Source organism: Ptychodera flava, chromosome 15 (assembly GCF_041260155.1).
Source record: "Ptychodera flava strain L36383 chromosome 15, AS_Pfla_20210202, whole genome shotgun sequence".
Taxonomy (NCBI): Eukaryota; Metazoa; Hemichordata; class Enteropneusta; family Ptychoderidae; genus Ptychodera; species Ptychodera flava.
The window spans coordinates 31,525,747-31,552,651 of record NC_091942.1 but is presented as its reverse complement, the minus strand read 5'-3'; the positions used below and the strand labels follow the sequence as shown (position 1 = coordinate 31,552,651).

Sequence of the window (26,905 nt, the reverse complement as noted above, 5' to 3'; positions counted from 1 at the left end):
TAATGATGCAGTGCAGTACTTTACAATCAAATACAATGAACTCACAGTGTTATATGCTTCCTTGTTGACTGGTACTTTTTCTGAATCATGGGCAATTGACTCAATGTAAACTTGGTGAAATTGAAACCATGAATCAATCAATCAAATCAAGTCAGCTGTCATTTTTGTCATTCTGTATTTGCCTTTGCAGGCAAGGTGTTTGAACGGAAGATGTAAACAAAGGTGATGTGACCAAACCTGTGTAAACTGATCCCCAGCTAGCTTTACCATTGTGAAGAATCTGTATTTACCATGTTGTTCTCTTTTAGGGAAAAACCTTCCTTTGATAAAGACACTGAAAGACATTGAAGATTTTGATAAAGTCAAGCGTTTCATTTCCCTGGAGTTGAATCTATATTTCCTAGTGGATCACTGCTGTTAGTGATTGACGCACAAACCGGTATTGTAATGAAATCCGCTGCACTGATTTTCATTATTAATTTTTGGTCTACGCCTGTTTTTTTCCTTTGGTTAAATACCAATATTGTGTAGATAGGACAAATAAGTTGTCTGAACAAGACATTTGTATACTGACTAGCGGTATGCACAGTAATGTTATTACAACTCTCAATTAGCAGGGTGTCATCCAGGATTTCTGACTGCATCAAGCGGGCGTAATCAACAGTTAAGTGGCCAGCAGTGTATAACTGTTCTGAGACTTTACAAGATCTATTCTCAATCAACCAGTATTTAAAACTGTCTCCCACAATTCTCATGTTATGCAAGTTGGTGATGTCATTCATCCATTGCCCAATCAAAAGTCACAAATTAAAGTATCAGTGTTTACTTTGAAATATTAAAATGCATCTCATTCAGTCACTTGATATTGAATTTGGATGTGTTTTGAATATAGGCAAGAATTCAATTAAGCTGGTCAGAAGAGGGTTATCTGTTGGTAATTTCAAGTCTTAAGGTGGCTTGCTGGTAAGAAAAAATGAAATCAGGATTTTTCTGAAAATTTGTACAGATGTCAAGCTGGGGTAGATATGTTAAATAGCAAAATAAAAAAATATGGTCCGCATGCAAATTTTGGAGATATGGCGCCCTCTATATTGTCCCGCTAAAACATCTAGCTGAAATTGGTTAAAATATTGTATTATTCGATTAACTAATGTTATTGAATAATAAAACTGAAATACAGTAAAACAATTTGACAGATTTTATACAACACAAGTCCCCGTATTGTAATATTAGTTGTGTGGTCTACTTTTAAAAATATCAGAAAATATAGCAACGTTTCCATGAATAATGCTTTTATAAAAAGAGCAAAGTTTGGCCAAATTTTGATATTTTCATTACAAATGTCATGATCTGAAATCTACGTTTTCTTTAAACTCTCGTAATTAAGCCCAACAATATGTAGATTTTGAATCAAATGAAAAAATGGGGGTCACCGCACAATTTTTTAAGATATGGACATATTAATACAAAAAATGCTACACTGAAGCGCCCTCTAGCGACAGATCCCTGTTTAGTTTGATCATAGACAGTGGAGGGGGGAACCCCTCCACTGTCTATGGTTTCATATATTCGAAACTTTTTTAATAGGTGTTAAATAAAGTTTAGTTCACTTAAATACTGCAAATAATCCACATTTGTCACACTTAAAACGGGCCTGTTACACAGAGTTTGCTATCTTGGTGTGAACTGTTTTGACAAACCAGATTTGAAAGTCGCACCGCAAAGTAATTGTATGCTATATCGCGACAAAAAGACCACTTCCGGAAAGAACGCTCGCGGAAAGAACGTTCGTACGCGTGCGCAGATACGATGCGCAGTACGAATATTCGCGTTACCCGCAAGCTACGTTAATTCATAGGGACATAATTTTCTCAAAAATGTTTTGAATTCTACAGGACATCAAATTAGAGTTACAAATAAAGTGTTTTAAACCGGGTTCAAACTTACAAAATACAGTATCCAGTCACCCAGCAGAGAAGTAACAGACCAAACCACTCGACCAAATAATCAAGTCTGAAAGAGAACAAAATTTAATTCATGGAAGAATGGAGATTTTTTGCCATTTATCAATTTGAAAGTGTACTATATATTGAAATTCAAATCAAGGTCAAGTATTGGCTACTTAAATAGAAGATGTCTTTTGAAAACTTAATATGAAGTCTATATATGATGATGGAATTGGAGAACAAGTATGTCAAGTTGATAAAAGAAACTTAATTTTTATAACATGCTTACCCTTGTGTTTCCATTGTTTATGTCAGTTATTGAGGATCTTCACTATCTTCAGAATAAAACAAATGTACAGTGCACTGAGGAATATGTTGCTGTCATTGTATAGATATTCAAAAATGCACAGTGTGAATGTTTATTTGATGAGAGTGATGAAAAATCTGAAAATGTAAATAATTAATTGAACTTATCAGATAATAATCTTCAAATGTCACATTACAGCAAAGCTTCATTAACTTAGGAATACCCTACATCCCTACTTAGTTATCAGAGGATCAATTTCACAGACCTGCCTTTCCTACAATGGCACCACCCAGCTGGATTAGATAAACATAACAATGGAACATTCACACCTTGGAGGATTAAAAGTCTTCTGTTTGTCACCCAAGTTGCTGAGGACCCGGGTTTCAGGTACCATGCAAGTTAATGCAGTCTTTCCCTAATGATACATTTATTACAATTAATAACACTTGTATTACTACATACTCCTTATTCTCTCCTCATCCTCCCAAACCCCTCTCTCTGTTACCTCTCTATCAGGTGTAACATAAACATGGGTAGAAACTGTGCAATGTGTATTAAGTTTAATAACCACTGACAATCATGCCAAGGAAACCAACGATCATTCCAAAATCACATGAGCACCTATAAACTACTGCCTACAAACTATGCAATGTGAAACAAGCTTGAACATCATAATCATCAAGAAGGTATAGAAATATTCATTAGGAGTGAATTCCATCCTGAGATACTGACATGACAGAAGATTGCATCAAAATTGACCATTTGATTGGTAGTGTGTAATATGCATAATGTTGGTAGACAATAAAAAAACCCAATAATGATCATTATTATACACCTACTGCCGTAACCTATGGGCGTTTGACCGTCAAATAACTTTCCGTATTTTGTATACGGGAATACGGGAGACGCGCGACGCGCCTGTTTGGGGTTTGTAGCAATTTTATTTCAACAATTCCACTCCAATTCCACTCATATCGCGCGTGACGCATCCCTCAAAATTTACCATAGAATTAGTTTATACGGACGATTAATGGAGGGAGGTGTATAATAATAGGTTATACACAAAATACGGCCCTGTATGGACTCGGGCTCAGTGAGTGACGTATTGGACTCGCCTTCGGCTCGTCAATACGTCACTCACTGAGCCCTCCGTATTTTGTGAATTACCCTATATTATTATTATTTATAATTATTATTGTCATTATTATTATTACTATTATTATTTCTTTGAAAAAATGCCTTGCAAGTAAAACTCTCACTGCTGAAAAGACTGTTACAGCCCGGGGTTACAGCCTTTTGCCCTGTTGTGGCCTTTGCATTCATGCCAAGATTCCCCAGCACAAACGCTGTAGGTTCGAAATCATTTCCATATGAAAAGATACCTTACTTGAGGTGTGAACTGACTGTCAATCGGTGATTGCTCTACAAATATCACGGGTGATGTCATATTCATAAACATTGTGATCTTTTGTTCTACTTGATCGGTAGTTTATTTACTCTCTGGGAGTCATAAGCCGTTAATTCGGCAATGCGGAATTTTTCCGCTCTCAGGGGATTAGTCTACCTACATGGTTTGTGCCGGCCAATCCCCTCATGTATATTAATAGAGAGAAATCTGTGCAGCGCCAATGTTTCGCTGCTTGTGCCTTCAACTCTTGGGAGGGGAAAGGGGCTGGGAGCATGCAATTCTTATCTATTGTATGGGACTCTGCCTGCATTGGTATTTTAGGCAAAGAAGGCACAGTTGCGACTGACAACAATCTAGGCCTATACAGGACAGTGACACAAATGTCAGATAAAAGAACACAGTTAAAAATCACAATTACAGAGTGGACAAGTGAAGTTACCGAATATGAGTGTCTATTGTTGTTGTGTTTTACTTCTGCTGCTACTTGTAAGCATCAAAATCAGCAATTGAATTAATTCTTCTTATGCAGTGTTCATATGTTTAAGGGTACTTTATATGTTAATATTGTTTACTTTTATAATATCCCCCTACACTTCAATACAAATTACGATTGTTTAACAAATTTATCTAATACTTGTGCCATGTCCTTTAGAATTTATAATAAGAGAAAATATCGATGTTGAAACTAGTATTATAAAAGGTGCGTGAAATCACAGTCCCTCAATCCACTGTGGTGAAATTAAACATATAGTGTACCATGATATAACATTTACTACCGGTATGCAAAATCACCCTACTTCTTGCCAGAAACCCAGTGTTTAAATGTCCTGTAAAAATCATATTTTTTTTTAAATCAATATTTTAACTGAGGTTGTACTGTTAAATACACTTTGAATTAAAGCTGCTTGCTTTTTAGCGAATTTTCATTGCAATCGACAGTTTTTTAGTTTACCTGAAAGGACATCCATAGCAAAACCTCTCTAAAATAGCTTAGCTATTCAAAAAGGCATGTTTTACAGACAGTGAGGGGAAGACCTGAGAAGACTGCTGTATACCAACAAATAGGAACTTTAAAACATGCATAAATAAATTCCACTATTGAAATCAATGCGATACTTGTTAGCTTGGAAAGTTGCATTGACTTTTTTAAAATTTCAAAGCAAAATAAAATGGTGCACTTACTTCTACGGACTCAGAAACACACTCCTACTGTTCGCTACTGTTCTTCTCAGGCACGGCAGGTTTACATGTAAACAGGGGCATGTTCAGGCCATCCTACGTGTACAATTCAGCAGGGTTTCACTGGCCGTGTGTCGTAGGCCCATGCTGTGATGTCCGCCTTTATTTCATGCAAAAATAATATTCTTCAGTTACATGAAAAATATGCTCAGAAAGGGAGTCAGATTGAGCCGATTGTAGAAGAGTAGAAGCGAGTCTAGAAGCGAGACGTCAAGAATTTACCCATCTCTATGAAAATGGTTTTTACTGCTCTTATTGCGTACGATCACCTTGCATTGAAACATTTTTTTATTTTGCTCCGCCCACGCACATCCATCTCTTGGCGCAACATTATTACCGACCAGGAAGCGATGACGCATAGGCTGTTAGGACGGACTATTAGATCTTGGGACTAGGTGGAGATGGTCACAATCAGATTGAATCTTTTTATAATTGTAAATTTTTGAAGTTTTTTCCAAGTGAGTCATGAAAGTTAATTTTTTGAGTAAATTGTCAGATTTATCATTTTTTTTGCGTTCTGATTTGTTTTCTATTTGCAACTAGTCTGAAGATTTTTTTCCTAATTTTTTGCTTTGAACATATTTATTGACCACCCAAAGATCTAATGGTCCATCCCTTACCCCAATAGCCATCGTTTCCACACTACTCGGAATCGCACGTATGAGAGAGATTATTATGATAGTGTGCAGCGTGAATAAGGTTTGAGCTGATTGGTCGATTGCCAGTACACATCAACTGGTCCATCAACTAGTATAAATAAATAAAATTGTATCACTGCACACTCAGTGCAGTGCAGCTAGTGTGGCAGTTTTCGGACGACCTCAGTTTTCAGACCTCAGGCTGTTGGTTGTACTCACTTCGCTCTGTATTGATACCGTTTTACAAGTCATGTTACAAGTCATGTTCCGCATATTAAGTCAGGTGACGCTGCTGTCCCGTTTTGGATAGTTTTTTTCCTGGTCGAAGCTATTTCGGGCTACAAATTAAGTTAGCCACACCGTACGATAAGGCAAAAAAAAAAAAAAAGAGAAATGTTTCTGGTCAGCGCGCGCGTCACTTGAACAACAGCGCGTCACCCTTTTTTTTTCCTGGTTTGTGGCCCGCAGCTGTGGCAAACTACATACTGATTACTATTACACCAAACCAAAACGGCTGAAGAGAAAGAGAAAATTCTTTGGGGCACATGATCAATGACTGCATGAACAGTTTAAATGTTACTACATTGATAAAACTATAAAACTGCAGTGTTCTCCCAAGGCCATTTTAGCGTAGCGGTCCCGCTACGCTTTCGCCTCTCCCCGCTACGCTTTGATTCTCCCCGCTATACGCTCTAAAATATTCCCGCCATCCTTTAGTTCACACACTCTGCGTAGCTACCAGCTGTTCAGCCTGTTGCATGCACAGGCGTACGGAATGTTTCCTAGATCGTCGTCGGATGGGAAGTGACGGACACTGCATGCACCGTGAGGCCGAAGGCCGAACCTCGGTACTGTATAACATTACCGAGGTTCGGCCTTCGGCCTCACGGTGCATGCAGTGTCCGTCACTTCCCATCCGACGACGATCTAGGAAACATTCCGTACGCCTGTGGTTGCATGCATCGTCTACACTAGCTGCAGTACAGTAGCTCGAGGTTTTGCCAGGGTATTTGGTCGGACGGCAAAACCAGCTGCAGTACAGTAGCTCGAGGTTTGCCAGGGTATTTGGGTCGGACGGCACCGTCCGACCCAAATACCCAGGCAAAACCTCGAGCTACTGTACTGCAGCTACGTCTACACATTAGCGCTCACTGCAACCTTCAACCTGGTGAAAGAAGTGGAAGGTGTGAAGTATGGTATGCATCAGATAAGTTGTCCGGAAGTGTTGAGAGGAACGTTAAAACAATATAAGAATCGGCTGGGTTGTTCACAAATTTTCATTCCAGAACGACTATTTTACGACCAACCATGGATGTAAAAATATTACATCCATGGACCAACAAAGACCTTATACATCGCGGACAAGTGTTCACAGAGGTAGGCGGTGTAGCACTAGCGGGGCCTTTGATCACATTCCCATGCTTTGATCAACGAAATGAACCGCAAAAGAAACAAGAGTTGACTGGTGAAGTTGATTATGATTTTACAACGATGAGTTTTGTCCGAGTACGATCGCGATCGCGATCGCGATCGAGTTCACATTGCATAAATTTCAATATGGCGGCGGCCATGTAGGCCGACGTGTTTATTACGTGTAGACATTGATCCTGGCGTCGCGTGTGGTTGAACTCTGACACGTTCTCTGAAAGATTTTACACCTGATTTTCGAGTGATTCTAGTCGTACTTAGTTCATGTCTTGTGATCATCCTGGTGATATTTTTAAAATCAAGAATCGAACGACGATGTTCAGTGGCAGTAGTAGTGGATAGAGGGACTGTGATATCGACAAACAGGTGCTGCATTGCAAGAATAATCGCGCCGTAAGACATTGGAAGACTTCTCGAGATTAAAAGTTCGGAAGCAAATGTTGAAAATGTAATAAAAAGTCAGAAAATACACGTACGAATTGTATGTCACCTAATTCGGCGTGTTAATGATGAGAGTATAAGTTTCCAGGCAAGGCAAAATTAATACGGGAAAACATGACAGTGATTTTTCATGAATATGATTGATAAGAAAATAGCTGATAGCCAGCTAATAGCCAGCTAACATTGGCTAATAGCGGCTAAAACGGCTATTAGCTTGAATAGCTGAATAGCCAAGGATTTTGGTATCATAGCAGAATAGCTGAATAGCTGCTCAACAACCCCGAAGCAGCTATTAAAGTTTCCATCATTAGGTCCCAAACTTAATAGCTGAATAGCCGCTAATTATCCCTTGAGTCATTGCTGTAAACCCTCTTAGCTGAATAGCTGCTAAATATGTCAAAGCTGGCTATTTTGGCTATCCAGCAATCCCGCACCTTTATGAGGTGTCGAATGCAACGCACAGAGACAGCCAATGTCCGATATCTAAGCGCCATACACGTCGAAATATAGTTGCGTCGTCCATGCATTAAACGTAACTAATTTATCACGACATTTTTACAAACAGTTGTCTAAACCATAGACTCTCGAGAAAAACGGGACAGGCAACTGCTGAGGTTTCTTTGTGCGATCAATCTTGGAATACATTAAAGTTTATTTGCCAAGCGGTCCCGGACAACAATACTTCGTACTTAACACTGAATCTCATTAACGATGAAACTGACGTTCTGAATATGTACACTTTGCTCTTGCATGGTACGTTCCGAGTAATGACATGGAGAATTTTGAGGGTTTTTTGATACTAGTCATGGTGAATGTTCTGGTAACGATGAAGATCACATTTGGATTCAAGCCGAAGCCAACGGAAAAAACCAGACGATAAAAACTGTGTACATTTAGCCATAGACGCTACAGAAAACTCTTGCTAGATATCGACAATATAAGTTTACATTCCCTACCATAAAAATCTCCGATAACAACAAACATTTACAAGTTAGACAGGTTTACACTTCCCCAGTCCTGCGAAACGAAAATCTGACCTTTATTTCATCTGTCACGCAACATTTGACGAAAATCAGGGAACACAAAAAATGACTACTCCATCGGAGCTCAAATACACGACCTCTAACATTTTGGTACTGTTTTAGCCTAAAGAAACACCAAAGTTCGGATAAGCTACACATGTTTACATCCGCAAAGTACTAGAAAATACATTTGTAACACTGACTTTCGCTGTCAGGAGAAACTTCGCGATAAATCGGGACTATCCATCGGTTGATGGAGTCAGAAGCGGTAAGGTAGACATGCATTTACACAAAGCTGAACGCTGTCCTCGTAAATTTGGCCGTTCACAGTTTTCAAACAACAACATTTCAGTAGTTAACATACATACTTTACCGAATCATGGAGCACTCATCGCACAGAAAATATTCCGACGGTTAAAAAAACTGCAAAAACGAGGGAAAATTCGGAGATACACGGACGATTGCGGAATGTAAACAACTCTGTGATGTCAACTGCTGTTAAGTCTGGAACTGAAGCGTATGTGTTTCGGATTTCTATTCGAAACTTTGTCACTATACAGCAACATACTGACTCCCTGCAGACTTCTAGTTGCATCGAATCTCGCTACCAATATGTAAAAAGTACTTTAAAACCATTTTGACGAATTCTTTTCAAAATAGTTGTAACACTTTTATTTCTAAAAATGGACTTGCGGGTAATCCGAAATAACTTGTAATCCGAAAACATTATTACCGTATACCCGCATGCACGTGTGAACCGGACGTTGTGCAGTCGATCGGGTCCAGCTTCATTCCGTCCCCGACCCATTAACACCTCTTAATTATTCCAAGATAGATCGCAGGCTGCTAATCCCATAGACCCTTTGTTCTCTATCGCAGTTGCCTGTCCCGTTTTTCTCGAGACTCTCGAGAGTCTATGTCTAAACACACACGAAATTGGAAATCAGGGGTTTGAAGTTTCAAAATATCAATATTTAGCCCCTATAATCACATTGCAAATACTACTTCCGATTACTGCGATAGCAGTCCGATTACTACGCACTCAACATGGGTTCAAACATTTGCAACTTTGACCCCCAAAATACCACTTCCGCCAGTTTACAGTTTGAGGATAAACACAATAAAGTTTCAAAAGGTATGGTAATACGATTTGGTACTGTTCGTCATTTATGAAACGGCTTTGGGCGAAATTCACTACCCTGTCCGGAAACTGTCACACTGAGTGTATATTTCAGATGGATTAACCATAAACTTGTTTACAGCTGATGGGCATAGTCATTCAAAAAACACAGAAAGGGGATAAATTTATACACTGTGCAATTTTCAAACGTGGTTCAACACACATTCAGCAAAGGTTAATCTATTTGAGAACTCAAGAGAGAACTCTGCTGACCTGCAAGCGGCTTGGAAATTCTCGCTGATTGACAGTTTGGAGGAGTTGGCCCCGCCTCCAAAACTGCCTCTGACACCGCGTAGACCATGCCACAGGTCAATTAGGCATTATTTGTGATGATTTTTCCTATTATTATCATAACAAATGATTATGAATATTAATAAATTATTGATATGAATGTTACAGATATTAATATTTTTACAAACATGTTGTCTACTTTGAGTAAATACCGTCTGGAAACCCCATTGTTGTGATAATTATGATTATTAATAAATTACAATTATGATTATAAAATCATATTTTACACATTGTAATCTGCTTATGTGAACAACCCTCTGAAAACCTTTATATAGTTCACAGTCTATGCCAAAATATACAACGATGTTTTGCCTGAACTCTGTGTGATCGTGTAAATTTATACATTTTCAATAAGTTGATCATGAAAGCTGTTTTCTTTTAAAATTGGAAATTATCAGTACAATATAAAAAACATAAATATTTAAATAATAAATAGATAAATAAAATTAGTAAATAAATAAATACACAAATCTCATGCTTTAGTCTCACATTTTACACACATCATGAAGATTTAATATTAAACACTATAGATTAGAGATTATTTTCTCATAATACAGCCATATAAGATGACAATAACATTTTGGCCGATGGCTAGAGATTTCCAGTCGTATGAGCGCCCTCTATGACAAAAACTTGTAGTACTTTTGTTTTTATTACTCAAGTGATCAAGAGCAACCTCGGTATCTTGTTTGAACTGCCATCACAATGCTGAATATCTTGTTTCTTTAGTTTGAAAAATAGCTAAAGAAACTTGCATACGTAAGTTCAAAGCTGTTTGACCCTACAAATGGCTAAAAATTGCACCAGAATTAATGTCACGGTAGTTAAATTTTCTTGAATATTTACATAGTTGAGGTAATCAAAAGTAACAAAGCTTGAATAATACTGCGTACTCTCAGTTATTGCACCTTTTTCTGTGTGGTAAGGGATTCTAGGATGGCACTTTCTGAAATTACAGATATAAACTTAAAACGATTGTTATTGTAGTCTGTTCGAAAGTATACATAATTTTTAGGGAGCAATCTGAAAATATCTATCATCTGTATCAAACATGTTGGTCACAATAGTGCATTCCACAGATTGCTAGGGCTATCATTAATTGGAAGTGTTTCATCTTTATCTATTGTAAACATTGTCAACAATTTTTAACCTTAAGAAGAATGGCTGTTTAAGGCTTTCCTAGCGGTAAGTGTTTTAAAAATGAGTTGTTATAGGCATCATGCACATGTTATATGTACATTTCTGGGTTACAATATAACTGGCAATAGCTTGTGTACTGTTTTCATGTTTCTACAAATTATTAAAGGTTTATTTTTTGCTTTGATAATAATTTTGTCTATTTGTCTTTATGTTTTTCAGTGGCCATTTCTCTGTATGTTTTTGAATATGGTCGATATTCTTTTGGTCTGAAATAAAGCCATTAAATAATAATAAAAATAGCAGTTTCAACACATTGTTAGGATAGATAGAGACACAGGGATGCACAACAAGGCTGATAGGTGAGATAGCATTAACAGAACTGACTGGTGTATGTCCACAAAAATATTTTTACAAGTTTGTAAAATCCTGCCTGGTGGTTATAGTTGTGGATCTGACTAACTCAGGGTTGTGAATGGTACTCAAAGATATGCAAGAACTCAAAACAAAAAACAAGGGACGGTATTTTCTCTTAACATTTCAAAACATGTTGGCAAAACCTAGCTTCATGCTCCTGAAAGAGAACAAAATTCTGATACCTTGATTCTGACTGTATATTTTGTATTGAACAATTCAATCGCCATAAATAGTTGAATGAAGAAAAGTCATTTTACTGTGTCAACTCTGTCATTGATGACCACTAGAGGGCTATGCAATACCAGAGATTCACAGCATTTAGATAGTGGGGTATATTGATAGTTTCCCGTAACTTTTTTATAAGTTCTGCACACTTCAAATGAATGGAAAACATGAGAAACTGGAACCATTTAACATGAAATTTGTTAGTTTAAAGAAATACAAATGCATCAATTTCATTGGTTGTTTGTAAGAAACTGAAATTAGCAAGGCTGAAGATGTATATTTGTGATTAACAATAGTTCATACTCTTTAGCTTGTCTCATACATTCCTAATTACAAGACAAAGAACAATAGACACAGTAACTTAAGTTGGTTTGACCATTTTATTTCAAAATGGTCTTAATACATTGTATGACCATCCCACTTCATGTTGGCTTTTCTACACACTTTTCTGAATATATACATGAATGTTACAAATTGGGCTGAAAGTAAATTGTTAATACAAATGTAAAGACTGGAATTCCTGCAACAATACTTTGAATCTTACCAGTGCAGTTTGTGGATTTGAATTGCAAGGCACAGTGTGAAATATACATATACTTTATGCAAATTCAAATATGGCCAATGATAGTGATTGAAATGTAATGTGCATATGCACCCAACGATGTGTGGTGGCCATTGATGCTGTGTGCAAAACAGTTGCTCAAAAATAAGTTATAGAAGAACTGATTTTTTAATGTCTTAGAATAGTTTTGCATGCTTTGCACCACATAAAATGCAGCTGCCTTTGCACTACATTTAAACATATACCTTGCAATCACTTTGATCATTGATATACAAAGTTAAAGGTTAACTGTCATATTGATTTCCTTTAATATACCTTATAAGGGCACTTCATGGATACATTATAACTTGTTGAGTTTTTGTAGTACATGTGAATTTTCTTTAATTAAGAAATGGCACTGGACAAAGTACTGTCATTTGTCAACATATTGGTAAAATTGGAAACAAAACTTTAAAAGTCTGTTAAAATACAAACTGTTCACAGCACAACATAAAAAGTAACTGAGCAAGAGCTGAGACTACACAAATTTAGAGTGCTAAGCACTAAGGCCAAAATAAAATTGTATTTTCTTACAAAATAGCTTTAATAGTCAGAAACTCTTTGTGTTTCTACTAAAAACAGTACAAGCATTCATAAATTCACACCCTGTCTTCAGATTACAGTGAAAATCATGATTAAAACACATTTTTTCCTTGGCCTTTAACTACAATATTGAGCTGTTATACAATGATATATAATTTTTCTTGTGTATAAAATTTTGTAAAATATTCCTGGATAAATAATATATTAGTAAATTTGATTTGTATATTTTATCATATTCTTTGAACTGTTATACAATTATATTAAAATCTTCTTGTATATAAAATTTTGTAAAGTATTCCTAGATATACAATATATACTCATATTTGTAAATCTGATCTGTACAGTTTATCATATTCTTCAAGAATAGCAAAAACAACCACAGTAAATGTTTCTTTGCAGCAAAAAATGTTTTACATTTGTTGCTTATCATCAGGTGTCATCATAAACATATACTTCAAAAAGACATATTATATAACACAAAGCTAAGTGATGTAGTTGCATGGCAGAGTCCTAGTATATTTGTACGTGTATGGAGGTTAATGCAGATTTTCTTGATCTTCCATTCCCTCCTTCTACAGTCCTGTAAACCTTACTCTATCTGAAAGGAAAATCAAAATGAGAATTCTGAAACTCAGTCACAAGTAACAGACTATACTGATCATCATCTGAATTTATCAATGATAGAACATATCATATATTCAGAACCATCTTCTGCTACTCCAATTCTCCCTGGTGAAAAGCCTATCACAAATACAGTATGTGCCTTGGTCACTGGTGGTTGGCAAGCAGATGTTACCAGGGCACCCCAATTTACTAAGGCTTCCTTTGGTATATCATTGTAATCAGCCCGGGATAGCACAAATGTTACCAGGGTTCCCAAATTATATATCAATGTTTCCAACCTTTAGCAAAAACACCAAATGTGTAGTATGGTGTATAATGCAATTGTTTCACATTGTCTGACACACTGTAATGGGAAGAAAGAATCCTTTGACTGCAGTTACCTGGCAATAAGGTCAAGCTTTGCAGAAGAAAACATGATCATACTTATATTTGGTGGTGCTAGGGGGGTTAAAACTCAATTATTTTTTTAATGGTGAATACACTTAAAACTGCAGCCCTTGAGTTGGGTGTATTTTAACTCTCCTTACTTTTTAAAATATATAATCTAATAACTCTAGTGCTTGTACATGTAAAAGCAAACTTACTTAATATAAGTAAGAAATTTCACAGGCTTGATGGTAACTTGAACGTTGCATCTTCGCAGTCTCTCAGCAAACTTTTCTACAGCCAGTAGATTAGTCTCAGAAAAGAGACTAACCTTGCAGCCATCAGGGAGTTTCCTTTGAAATGAACAGAGTTTATTGGAAATGAAAAAACTTTGGAATAACAAATTGGTCATTTGGTCACCGTGATGATTATTGTGAGCATTCTTTCGGCAAAATTTTCCACAGCTTTGCACATGGGAAAAGATAACGTACTAGTGAAGGTTTTGAATTTGGTATCAGACCCAATATGGTTACAGTTGCCATTTTAACTGTTTATTAATCTGTATGAATTTCACTTTGTAATAGAATGTCCAAAATACAGAACTTATCGAGATATTCTATTTTCATCCACAAGTTTGTATAATCCTGGCTTTCTTGATTTGAATGACAGAGAAAAGTTCATGTATATCTTTACTCACAAAGATAAACTACCTCTTGCCAAATTTATTTCTTGTACTTTAGTTCCTCCCCCAGCAGCAGCTTCATCCAGTGTTTGTTGAAGTCTGCATCTTTGAGTTTTGTAATTTTTGCCTTACCACACTCCTTGAACGTGTTGTTGAGCAATAAAGTATTGTGTTGTATTGTTATTAATCTGTCATGAATGCCAGGAGCAGATTATTCTGATACAGATCTGCTAACATAAAAATATTTCCTATGTCAATATGAGAGGCATATCTTTAACCCCAATACAGCCATGGTATACTTCAATGTCCGGAAAATAAACAACAATGAAAAGGAGAAAGTCACTAGAACAAGGACTTACCTTGCTATTTTGATGGTCTGATCACAATATCCTTGTACAGTGATAACCTTATCCGCCTCATCCACATTCAGTGCTTTGATGTCAGAGAAATCAAAGCACCTATACTTCTCTGCATAGTCCCAGGTTATCCCTGGAGTCCCAATGATATGGGAGTTGGTGTCCATTTTCATTGATTTAGGCCCTTAAAGACAATATACATTGGATTAAGTCCATGGGGGAAAAATTAAATTTTCAATTTTCATAAAAATAAGTCCATGAAAACTTAATTTACTCAATGAACTTCCAAAATGAGCTCCAACAAGTTATAGACCTAACAAGTATAATAAAAGTCTGAGAGTCCAAATATCTGTCCCAAGGCACATTCAATCTTAATTTTAAAGAAAGCTTTGTAGCAGTGGTTAAAAAAGTGTTTCATAAATTCATGAAAGTAGAAAATACTGAAACCAGCATTGCTAACATTTGAATTGCAGATTGGTTGTACAGCTGCTGTAGCTTTGTCAAATGAAGTAAATATGAGATTTTTGGCAATATCCAAGCTATTGGATCAAGCAGCTGTGAAGATGAAAGTTTATACATAGGAATTTACTTATTTCTATGTTGAATATTATCAACACTCTTTTCATAAAATTTACAGAAGTAATAGCAAAAACTGACATACATCTATGTTTTGAGTTATGTGTAGTCAGTGCATGCTGGCCAGGGAGATGTTCTCCAACTTGTATGGCACGCTCAGCAGAATGAGTCAAGATGACTTCCTGTGTTGAAAATAAATCATAATTACTATGTATGAGAATAGAATGGAACAGTTCATTAATGACTGGTTCTAACTTATGAAAATGGCTCTTTAAGTTGACATAACTATGTAATCAACTCAGTTCATATGATACATATGGTATATATGAATGTTACCTGAGTTTCTTCATACTATAGACTCTACTGTCTACCTGTTACCAATACGAATTGAAAGTTTGCAAGAATCCCAGGACAACATATCGTACATTTGAACTACTGATTTCTGGTTGTCAAACAGGATTACTGTTCATTAAGATATTGTATCAGTAATGACATTGACGGTAGAATTGCTCCTACTGTAAATGCATGAGAACTGAAGTTTGCAAACAAATAGAACAAACTCAAAGTATGTCATGCTTCCTTGCTGGCTCAGGTACTTTTTTCTAAATCCCTGACAATTGACCAAAGTTAGTGAAATTGAAACCATGAATCAATCAATCAAATCAAGTCAGCTGTCATTTTTGTCATTCTGTATTTGCTTTTGCAAGGTTTTTGAAAGGAAGATGTAAACAAAGGTGAGGTGATCTAACCATTGGAAACCAATCTCCAGCTGGGTTTACCATTGTGGACAATCTGTCTTCAACATATTCTTGTGTTTTGGGAAAAAACCTGTTGATAAGAAGACCAAAAGACATTGAATATTTGACAAAATTCATGCATTTTATTTCCATGGAGATGGATCAATTTTTAATTGCAAATTATGGAACCACTAGTATGCCAATGATTGGAAATGACATTAGTGTCAAACACACATTGATCTTATTTCTTATGAAATGATTGTTCTCTTTACAAATCGAAGTAAGTTGAAAGTTAGATCTATTCTAAATCAACCTGTATAGTTAAAAATATCTCCAACAATTCTTATGTCATTCAAGATGATGATTTATCCAGTGCCTAATCAAAAGTCTAACTATTATTGTCTACTTTGAAATATTAAATTGCATCTTTGAAATTAAATTGGGATGTGTTTTAAATAGACAAACATTCAATTTTCTAAACCTGGTCAGAAAAGGAATATGTTGTAACAATTTCTTCATTGTGATATAAAATGGTAACTTTTGACAAAAACTTTTTTCATTCTACACAACTTCATTTAAGAATTACAAATTAAAATATCAGAACATATGATATGCTTGATATGCATGATGTGGTAAACAATAATAATAATGATAATAAAAATACCGCCAATGATACGGTGTTGCTCACATTTGATTAGAATTGGTACATACTAGTATTGGTACCAATGATCAATGATGAATGTGGTTTCTATCTGTTCAGTGCAGCAAAATTCTACATTGATGTTATGACAATGATTTCTACACAGTACAACCAGAAAAACAAGAATGACAAAAGCAAATAAGGTCTGCAACATAGGTACTGGAGGTAAACTTTAGAAACATGCATACCAACTTCTACATCAATGGGACAAGCAGATCCTACATACATTAGCAAATGCCAATAAAAAAATCAGCCAGAGAAGGCTTGACAAAAAGAAAAGGTGAGAGAGTGGGGAAATGTACAGTAGGTGAGTTATTCACAACCTTGGGGATTTTTTAAATGTTATCAGTGCTGTCATTGGAATGTAAACAGCACTTAAGTTAGTTGCAGATGGTGAAATGCCTTCCACTGTGGGGGTGATTATGACATCTGGAATTATCCTGGATCAAAATTTCTTATCAGTTCTTGTGTGTCTTACATGGAAAAGTTGTAAACATTGGTCCAAAATGAAAAAATAAACTCAGGTTTGTTTTCTGGATCAAATTTCACTACAAATTGATACCAAATATGACAAATTATGTTCACAGCTTTAGCCATGGTCTCACAACATATCCTGGGTTGGTATAGGTCATTTAAGGTCACAGACTGAGAAAAATTACCTAAATTATACAAATTTGGGGTTTCCCAACACTTCGAGCAAGATAACATCCTTTTACAAAGCTATCAGACAAGTAGTTTTTGAGAACAAGTTTTCTTGACCAAAAATGACAAAATTGTTTTAAAAATATGTTTTCTTGACCAAAAATGACAAAATTGTCTTAAAAATACAAATTTGCATATTTCTGGACAATTTCCATATATCCAACTATTGCCATCCCTGGGCATCTGTATACCAAATATCAAAGCTATCAGATTAGTAGTTTTTGGATAAAAAATTTTTGACCAAAAATTCAGAAAATTGCCCCAAAATTACAAATATGAAAATTTCAATTCAATTTGTATAAACTTGACTGAGGTCATCCTGAGGAACATGTATACCAACTTTCAAAGCAATCGGACAAGTAGTTTCAGAGAAAAAGATTTTTTGACTAACAAGTCATTGACAATGACATAGTCCCCACTTGTAATAGGAGTATTAGTCTTGATGGGGCAGGGAAATGTGGTCATTAAGAAGTATCACTGGAGTGTATATGTTGAGATCTATGGGCACATAGGTCTATGTTGTTGTTCCCAATTTGAAACACATGAGGCATGTCTAAGTTATGGTTCTAAATCGGGAAAAAAGATCAGACCTCTAGCTGTATTGGCCAGCCAAGAAATACATATGCGCATAATAATGAGGTACAAGATGTGACATCTTAAGGATGTACGATCGGAAAAATATAAGCGTACTGCGCCGATTTCCGCGCAGAAATGTATCCATAGTAACCACGCGCGCATAGTGACGTTCCGAACGTTTTTGCGTTGTACAACATGTCGTCTGCAGGTAAAAGAAGATCGCGTCGAGAAAACGTTCAACGTGCCCTCAAAACATGCTGGAAGGTACGAGAATTCAGCAAAGAGATAAAAAACATGCAACATGACAGTAGCCTGTACAGCGTACAGTGGTGTGGTGTGATGTCTGATTCGCTATACAAGAGCAGGTCGTGGTTATAATTCCAATGATAGTGTTGCTAGTAGACCTACCGGAGAATGGAAGAATGGCCGTCGCATTGTCGATTTGAGTGAACTAGCCGAAAATCTTGACACATGCAGGGTTCTGCCCACGCCGGACGGCGCTGGACGGGCCCGTCCGGCACTCAGAATTTCCGACCAGCATTGACAAGTGACCGACCGGCACTTGCAGTTCAATGCTTTGAACAATCAACATGAATGTCTATGAGTGACACTTTTGAGGTCAAGCAGTTCATAAAATTGCATGAAGAGTTGATGAAAACAATGGTACTATAGAATGCCTTTCAATAAAATGCTATTTAAACAATACCACTGGTTGATTACCGTACGCTGATTTTGCATATGAAAAGCTGTTCAACGTACGTTCACAAGATCATCGCCCTAATGAACTAGACACGGTTTTCCTGTCACACAGTATCTCTGTACGATCGAAAGAAGGAGAAAAACTGAAGTTTTTTTGCTTTGTATCAAGGTTTATAACACCAAAAAAATGAAGTACGGAAGCGAAAGTGAGCACAAAAAACAGGACTTCTAACTATTACTCTTCAATGTTCAGTTCAAACTCAGTGAGTGGCATTGTGGAAAGACTGCATGCAAGTCACGAGCAAGTTTGGTGTCAACGAATCCAGTCTTTGAATTATCAATGAACACTCACTTATTTTCAGGTCAATAAGCCAAAAGTTACTTGTCCGTGGCAACAAGCCTCTCTGTTTGTGAATTTTCCCATTCTACAATGACTATCAAGAAGCAATTGAAGTGAATTTGACATCGAGAAATTCCACTTTCAAAACTATGGCCGATTAGCCAACCCCTAAGTTCTTGGTTTAAACTCTATAGAGTCTGCGCATGAGCAGTAACAAGACCACCTAGGTCATTTGAAAAAACACTGGATGCTGGTACAGTGCAATGGTAATCCAAACTTCATAGTGGTGAGGGATGATATAAGCACAGGAAAATGATGACAAAAAAGTGGTACATTATTTTTCAGAAGCTTCAAAAGATTCCTTTACAACTACTAAAGATTGTTTTCTTTCTGTTTTGTTCAGTTAAAACTGAAAAAATACTTTGAAGGTACAGTGGAATTGGCTATTATTTGTATATCAAGCCCTAAGAACGTAAAAATACAAGCAGATAAATGTTACAGTTTTTCATGAATATTAATGCTCATGAATATTAATGAGCCGTCCAGCACTCTTGGAACTCTGGGCAGAACCCTGCACATGTGTTATTTGCGGGCTTGCCTTTACGATTGTCATCGTGTATTGGAGAAACGCCAAGTTCACGGGCCTCGGCTCCTGGCTCCACGTAGTGTGTGACAACTTAGCTAGCTGTGGATACGCAGCTATCTGTTGGCGGGGTAGCAGGGATCGCTATGCGGGTCAAAGGTCAACCCCGCCACGGATGGGGTTGACCTTTGACCCGCATAGCGATCCCGCTACCCCGCCAACAGATAGCTGCGTTTCCACAGCTACAACTTAGCCTACTTAGCCTGCAGCGAAGTCAACCTAATCCCCACCGATAAGCGTCACGGCAATAAATATAACGTGATTTTTTGTATGCTGTATTCATATATAGACTCTAAAAAGTAGAAGAACCTAAAAGTCTTTGCTTTGTTCTGTCATTTCCCTCTCATTAAAGTTTACAGGTAGGCTTGAATCATGACCATGCCTGGACAAGGCCACTGCAGGTAGCCACTGCAGGTCAGCAGCATTTGAAGAGCGCCCCGCGCGACGAACCCGGGAGAGCATGGTTTATCGCCAGAACCTGTAAATCCTAGTCAGATTTTGCAAAATTGTGAAAAATCGAGCTCGGTGACCTACTAAACAAAATGTGGTTTTGAAAAATTCACAAAAAGAGCTATTATTTGGCAAAGTTTGAGAAAATTGACATCAGTAGAAACTATGAATAATTAATAAATTACCCTCTCCCATTACTAAAATTTGGGGCATATTTGTTGGAATTTTGGTTCAAAAAAAATATGATGACTTTTTAACTCAATTTTAATGTAAATAAAATCTTCAAAGTAGCTTAGGTTTATAATTTCTTAATTCTTTTACAGTGTAAACATGAAAAATGCAATCATGATATAAATATGAAAATGATGACCTGTTTTATTGATTTTTAGTGATTTTGTGAAAAACCGTGAATTTTTATGTCATTTTGTAAAAAAACAAGTGCGGTGACCCCATGTTTTTTTCCCAGTTTTTGACTATTCACATATGTAGGTATACAAAAATCCCCATGTGAAAAAATTGACATTACTTTTACTTTTTCCGATCGTACATCCTTAAGGTCTAATATCCTATCAGAATTGGAGGGTATAGAACTTGTGGTTGAGTTATGCAAATATATGTATAATCACGGTCATAAGGTCAGGTGACATTTTGAAAAAAAATGTATTGCTAATTAATCCCTATATGCCAAAAATCAGACCTCTAGCTCTATTCCCTTGCCCAGAATTAGATGTGTGCATAATTAATGAGGTAAAGCGTGTGTTGTCATAAGGTCTCCCACCCTAATAAATATAAAGGACATAGCACTTGTGGTTACGTATTTATCGACATAAACGTATATTTCAGGTCAAAGGTCATCGAGGTCACATGACATTTGGTCAAAAAATTTCTATCCTATAGTTATCCCTATATACCAAAAATCAGACATCAAGCTCTATGGGCTTGCTCAGAATTAGATATACGCATAATTAATGAGGTACAGTATGAAGCATCATAAGGTCTCCCAACATACCATATATGAAGGGTGTACCACTTGTGGTTACTGAGTTATGGACAAATATGTATATTTGAGGTCAAAGGTCACCGAGGTCACGTGACATTTTGTCAAAAAAATAGTATTGCTAAGTTATCCCTATATACCAAAAATCAGACCTCTAGCTCTATTGGCTCGCTCAAAATTAGATATGTGCATAATTAATGAGGTACAATATGTGGCGTCATAAGGTGTCCAATCATACCATATATGAAGGGTGTAGCACTCGTGGTTACTGAGTTATGGACAAATATATATATTTGAGGTCAAAGGTCACCAAGGTCACATTACATTTTGTCAAAATATCTGAGATATCTGCGTGAACGGATGGACTCACGGATGGACTCACGGACGGACATGACCCAATCTAACCTCTAGCTCTATTGGCTCGCTCAAAATTAGATATGCACATAATTAATGAGGTACAATATGTGGCGTCATAAGCTGTCCAATCATACCATATATGAAGGGTGTAGCACTAGTGGTTACTGAGTTATGGACAAATATATATATTTGAGGTCAAAGGTCACCAAGGTCACGTGACATTTTGTCAAAATATCTGAGATATCTGCGTGAACGGATGGACTCACGGATGGACTCACGGACATGACCCAATCTATAAGCCCCCTGGACTTCATCCATGGGGACTAAAAACTGTGTCACTGCATCCTTTTTGCAATATGAATACGATGAGAAACTAAATTTTTATTTTTCTTGGCCTTATACATGGGAATCTATGGACTGCCTTATACATGGGAGTCTATGGACTGCCTTATACATGGGAGTCTATGAAGACTGCCTTATACATGGGAGTCTATGGAGGTGAAAACTAAAAAGTCCTCTAAAAAGGGCAAATTTGATCGCATTGTGAAACAAATCGACGTGCATCTGTGTGGGGTAGGGTACTATCCTTGTGTAAAGTTTGAAAGAAATTGACCTGGGCATGTCTGAGATATCTGCGTGAACGGACGCACGCACGGACAGACGGACGCACTGACGCAAGCACGCACGCACGGTCATGACCAAACCTATAAGTCCCCTTGGACGGTGTCCGTGGGGACTAAAAACTGAAAAAAATTACCTCAAAACAGAAACATGCAAATTTCATCCCAATTTTTACACACCTTAAATGTAGAATACCTACAGAAACCTGCATGCCAAGTTTCACCCAATCTGACCAACGAGTACTGAGTTTTTAGCAAATTTGAAGGGTTTTCCTTTTTTTCCCCTCATTTGCACATTTTTGACACTGACAAGTTCATTTGAACAAATTCACATCTCCATCCCTAGGTGCACCTCCCCACACCAAATACTAAGACAGTAGGTGCTGCGGTTTAGGAGTTTTTGACGTGGACGGACATACATACATACATACATACATACATACAGACATGCGAATGGGATTAAAAGTATTTGACATATTTGATATACACAACAGTTAAAATTTGTTTTGGGGGTATTATGACAATAAACAATAAAACAATAATTACAAGCATCCTCAAACATATTGAATACTGCATGAGAAGAATTATTTCAAAAGTTCATTATGTACGGCTGATTTTACACTTAAAATCAGAAGAAGTAAAAAACGACTTGTCTACGATGTAAGTGTAACTGAAGTTGTGCTGTTGATACACTTTGAATTAAGCTGCTTGTTTTTTAGTGGATTTTCATTGCAATCGGCAGTTTTTTAGTTTGCTAAAAAGACAGCCTTGACTAAAAAGACAGCGTGACTCAACCTAACCAAAAAATAATATAGAGTTTACATGTAACTTAGCAGCATCTTAATTTCGCAAATCGCCATACTTATATCAGTAAATAGCTGAAAGGCATGTTTTTACAGTCAGTGAGGGAGAGACCACGCAGACTGCTGTATACCAACAAATACAAAATGCATAAATAATACGGATAGTTTTCAATCGGATTCGAACCCACAACATACGGCATCAGTCGCCTAGCTGAGAGGCCACAGACAGAACCGCTCGGCTAAATCTCCACTCCCAAAAATAAATAAATTACACTGCTGAAACCAATGCGACACAGCTTAACTTGGAAAGTTGCATCGGGTTTTAGAATTTTTTCAAAAACAAAAAAATGCACTTACTTCGTCGGACTCTAAAACAGCCTGGCACTCGTGGCGCTGGCTCATACAAAGTGTTTTGCCGACTCCTCCAGTCGCCATCCTACTTAAGTAGCGGGGCGTCTCATTGTCCGTAAGTCAAGGGTGTGATGTCCGCCCTTATTTCAGGCAAAAATAATATTCCATCCTCCAGTCACATGACGTCCAAGCTCAGACAGGGCTAGGGAGTCAGAGTCCCGTCAGAGTCCGATCGTGGAAGATTTTGACCATAGAGGTTAGAAGCGAGATGCAATCATTGTACTTTAAAAAACTCTATCCATCTATATGAAAATGGTTTGTACCGGTTAACGAAGTTAACCACGAACACGTACGATTGGCTCAGGCCAATACGATGTACGATTGGCTACTCAACAGTCAGCTGGCGCAAAATAATTATTCACAGCTGACTGACGCAAATAATTATTCAAAATTATTCATAGCTGATTGACGCAAAATAATTATTCACAGCTAGCCTACAATAACACCATTTAAGGAGCTGGCAAATTTGAATAAGATATTAATATTCATGTCGTCCTGACCAATCAGCGATCATAACCCACGCTAGTAATTTGATATTCACAGCGGTTACTTCCGGATGGCAAACGTCGACTGTGTCCCAAAGCAGGAGCCACGCGTGCCTCCATGGTGCGACCCAACTGTGGCCGACTTCATTCGGCTCTCGCTCAGTGCGACCCAACTGTGGCCAACTTCATTTAACTATCGCCCAATTCCATCCAATATTGTCGCCAACCTATCCAACTTTCACGAAACTCAATGCGACTCGTGTAATGCATTCGCTTTCCGCCGCGACTCGTTTGAATCATGCTCCCTAGATTACCTTTGAAGCTCAACTCATTTGATGACTTAGCTGCAGTACAGTAGCTCGAGGTTTTGCCTGGGTATTTGGGTTGGACGGCAAAACCATCCGACCCAAATACCCAGGCAAAACCTCGAGCTACTGTACTGCAGCTATTGCTGACTCTGCACTGCATTCGTCTTGCTTTTGTTTTTGCATGTTTTGAGCTGAACGCATTCGTGTCGGGGGATATTCCGTGTTGGGGGGGGGGGGCCTTGTTTGGGGCGAACCATTTTTGAAATGGGCGCCACAGCATGCGATTCAAATGAAGACAGTTTTGAGTTGAAACAAACCAAACGTGATTTACATCGTCGTACACCCCGCCCTCTCCGGCGAGTCTTATCACCCAACGCCGAAAAGGCCGTGGTATCACTTGTCACGCTGCAAGGCTCTATGATAGTCGAGGAAAAACCGACGAGCCAATCAGATTGCCCGTTACAGAGCTGATCTTGCGTTCGATTATGATCCTCGGGGAGCCCTAAGTGACGTCATGACGTTACGATGGGGCTCCCCGGGGAAGTGGGAAAATCGAACGTTACCGGGGGAACAAAATGTCAGACGACAACAACAATACAGCCGGAAATCAAATATTTCGCCACAGAATAGCTATATCTTTGCTTGTTCATTTTCAACAACTCCACCATGTCACGTCAATTGTTTTGATTAACTGTACCAACCAATACATACGACTTTTCTCCATGAGCACTAGTGTTGTCTGTTTGTCGTCCGCCATATTTGTTATGCAGTGCCCCGCACTTCCCCGACTCGACGAGCAGGGGCGGTGAAATCCACCCCGAGGTACCCCGACAATGACGTCACACGATAATCGAACAGAAACTGGGTCGCCCCGGGCCGCCCTAGGGTGCCTCGAGGAAGATAATCGAACGCACCCCACCATGCCACCACACAGCGTTCACTGTCGACGAAGAGCGCGCAATGTGTAAATGTTTAATGTTTTTGGACTCGACCGCTCTATTCACACCAAAAAACGCCATTGATAATTATTTTACAAGAAAAAGATGGGTTTCTTTGCACAAGGACCAGCGGTGGCGAGTCTGTATGTTACCAGGCCTGGGCTTGCTGCGAAAACGAGCCCTCAGAGCGGATGCAAAGGAGCTGCCCTGGACTGTACCATTGTTTTGCGGGGAGGGCAGATTTTTGTAAGGCGCTGCAAAACGGGTGACTGTTGAAAGCTATGATGAACGGGGGACTTGTCCAGGACAACCATCTGAATAAAAAAATGTGAAAATTGTTATATCCGGTCATCCTTTTGGACTCACTTTAGAATGATCATATCCATTTACAATTTGTATTTCAAGTATTTTACTTGATTTTGATATGGCTCTACGTAGACCTGAAATAAATTATAATAACAATACGATACAATACTTTACAAAACTCAGGGAGTGCGGTAAGGCAAAAATTACAAAATTGCAAGTTACGACAAAGTTGTACGTGCTGCTACAGGGGAGAAAGTAACAGAAATCAATGACAATAGGTAGTTTATCTTTCAGAGTAAAGATGTGAGCAATAATAACATAAAACCGGACCGACCGATAATTCATGTATTACATTCAAACTAGCGACCATTTTCAGTCGCATAGGCCACCAAATTTTATGAGATTGCGACTGAATTTTTTTCAAGACATTTCTCCATACCGTATACGTGATCAAATACAACATATATTCGCTCAGTGTTCACGGAGCATTGTCCTGAAAGGCCACGACCCCAAAATACGCATTGAATAAGCATAGCCGTTGAGCGGAGTTACTCAGAGGTTTGAGCGCGTTCTCTCCACTGCACAGCGCTGCCAATGTGTCTGCTGATGTTATCTTGAATGATCTGTCAAAATATCCCATAAATTTAATGATAAATTTTACTACAATCCAATCAAGTATCAGAAGCAGTTTTAGTGCTGTCACATCATTTCAATTGAACCAATCATAATCCCAGCATAAAATGTCATCAAAATATAGCTGACAAGGGAAAACAAGCAACCAGTAACTGCAACATGTTTCATGCGTTCACGTGCGTAATGAATATTTGCGTTAGTGGCATGTGACCGGCTAGACCATTTCCGGAAATCGTCCTTTGGAAAGCAGATCAAAGCATCGATTTCATCAAGCTTGTACTGGATTATCCTGTTTCATAAAGGTTTTTGTTTTCAGCTAGATCTCAATAGCAAGCAACTTTGTTGAAATATCATGGCAAATCTGCCGGGTAGCGACTGCAATTATGTAGAACCATGGAGGTAGTAGAGAACAGACCATGGATGGGACTGTGGCGATGACCTCAATGACCCGAGCGAGTTCGATACACGCCACAAGTACCGCTTCGATATCACAGCTAGGATTAAATGCGCATATACGTTTGAGTTTTGTTCTATTGCCTACAAAATATCTATCGAAAGTGATAGTTGCTGCATTTCTATTCAGAGTTTTTGTTTAAAAAAGTAGCTATCTACCGGCTAGCGGCTTAATTGGTCCCCCAAAATAGTACTGCTGAAAGTTTTTGGAGTGACCTGCAGAACGGAGTTGAAGAGCGGGGCAAACTGCGTAACACTAAAACTGGATCGCACAGTAACAAATGACGGAAACCGATCGAGCCAGTTGCGACAGCTACTAG

General features: G+C 37.8%; 1 protein-coding gene across 1 annotated transcript in view; it reads right to left on the bottom strand.

Annotated features, from left to right (window-relative positions):
* Nucleotides 1–26,541, bottom strand: part of LOC139151902 (probable endonuclease 4) — a 577,101-nt gene extending 550,560 nt beyond the window's left edge. Inside the window, exon 1 of the mRNA XM_070724941.1 lies at nt 26,525–26,541. The gene's annotated coding sequence lies outside the window, so the exon portion shown is untranslated. The remainder of the gene's footprint in view (nt 1–26,524) is intronic.
* Nucleotides 26,542–26,905: the final 364 nt, after the last annotated feature.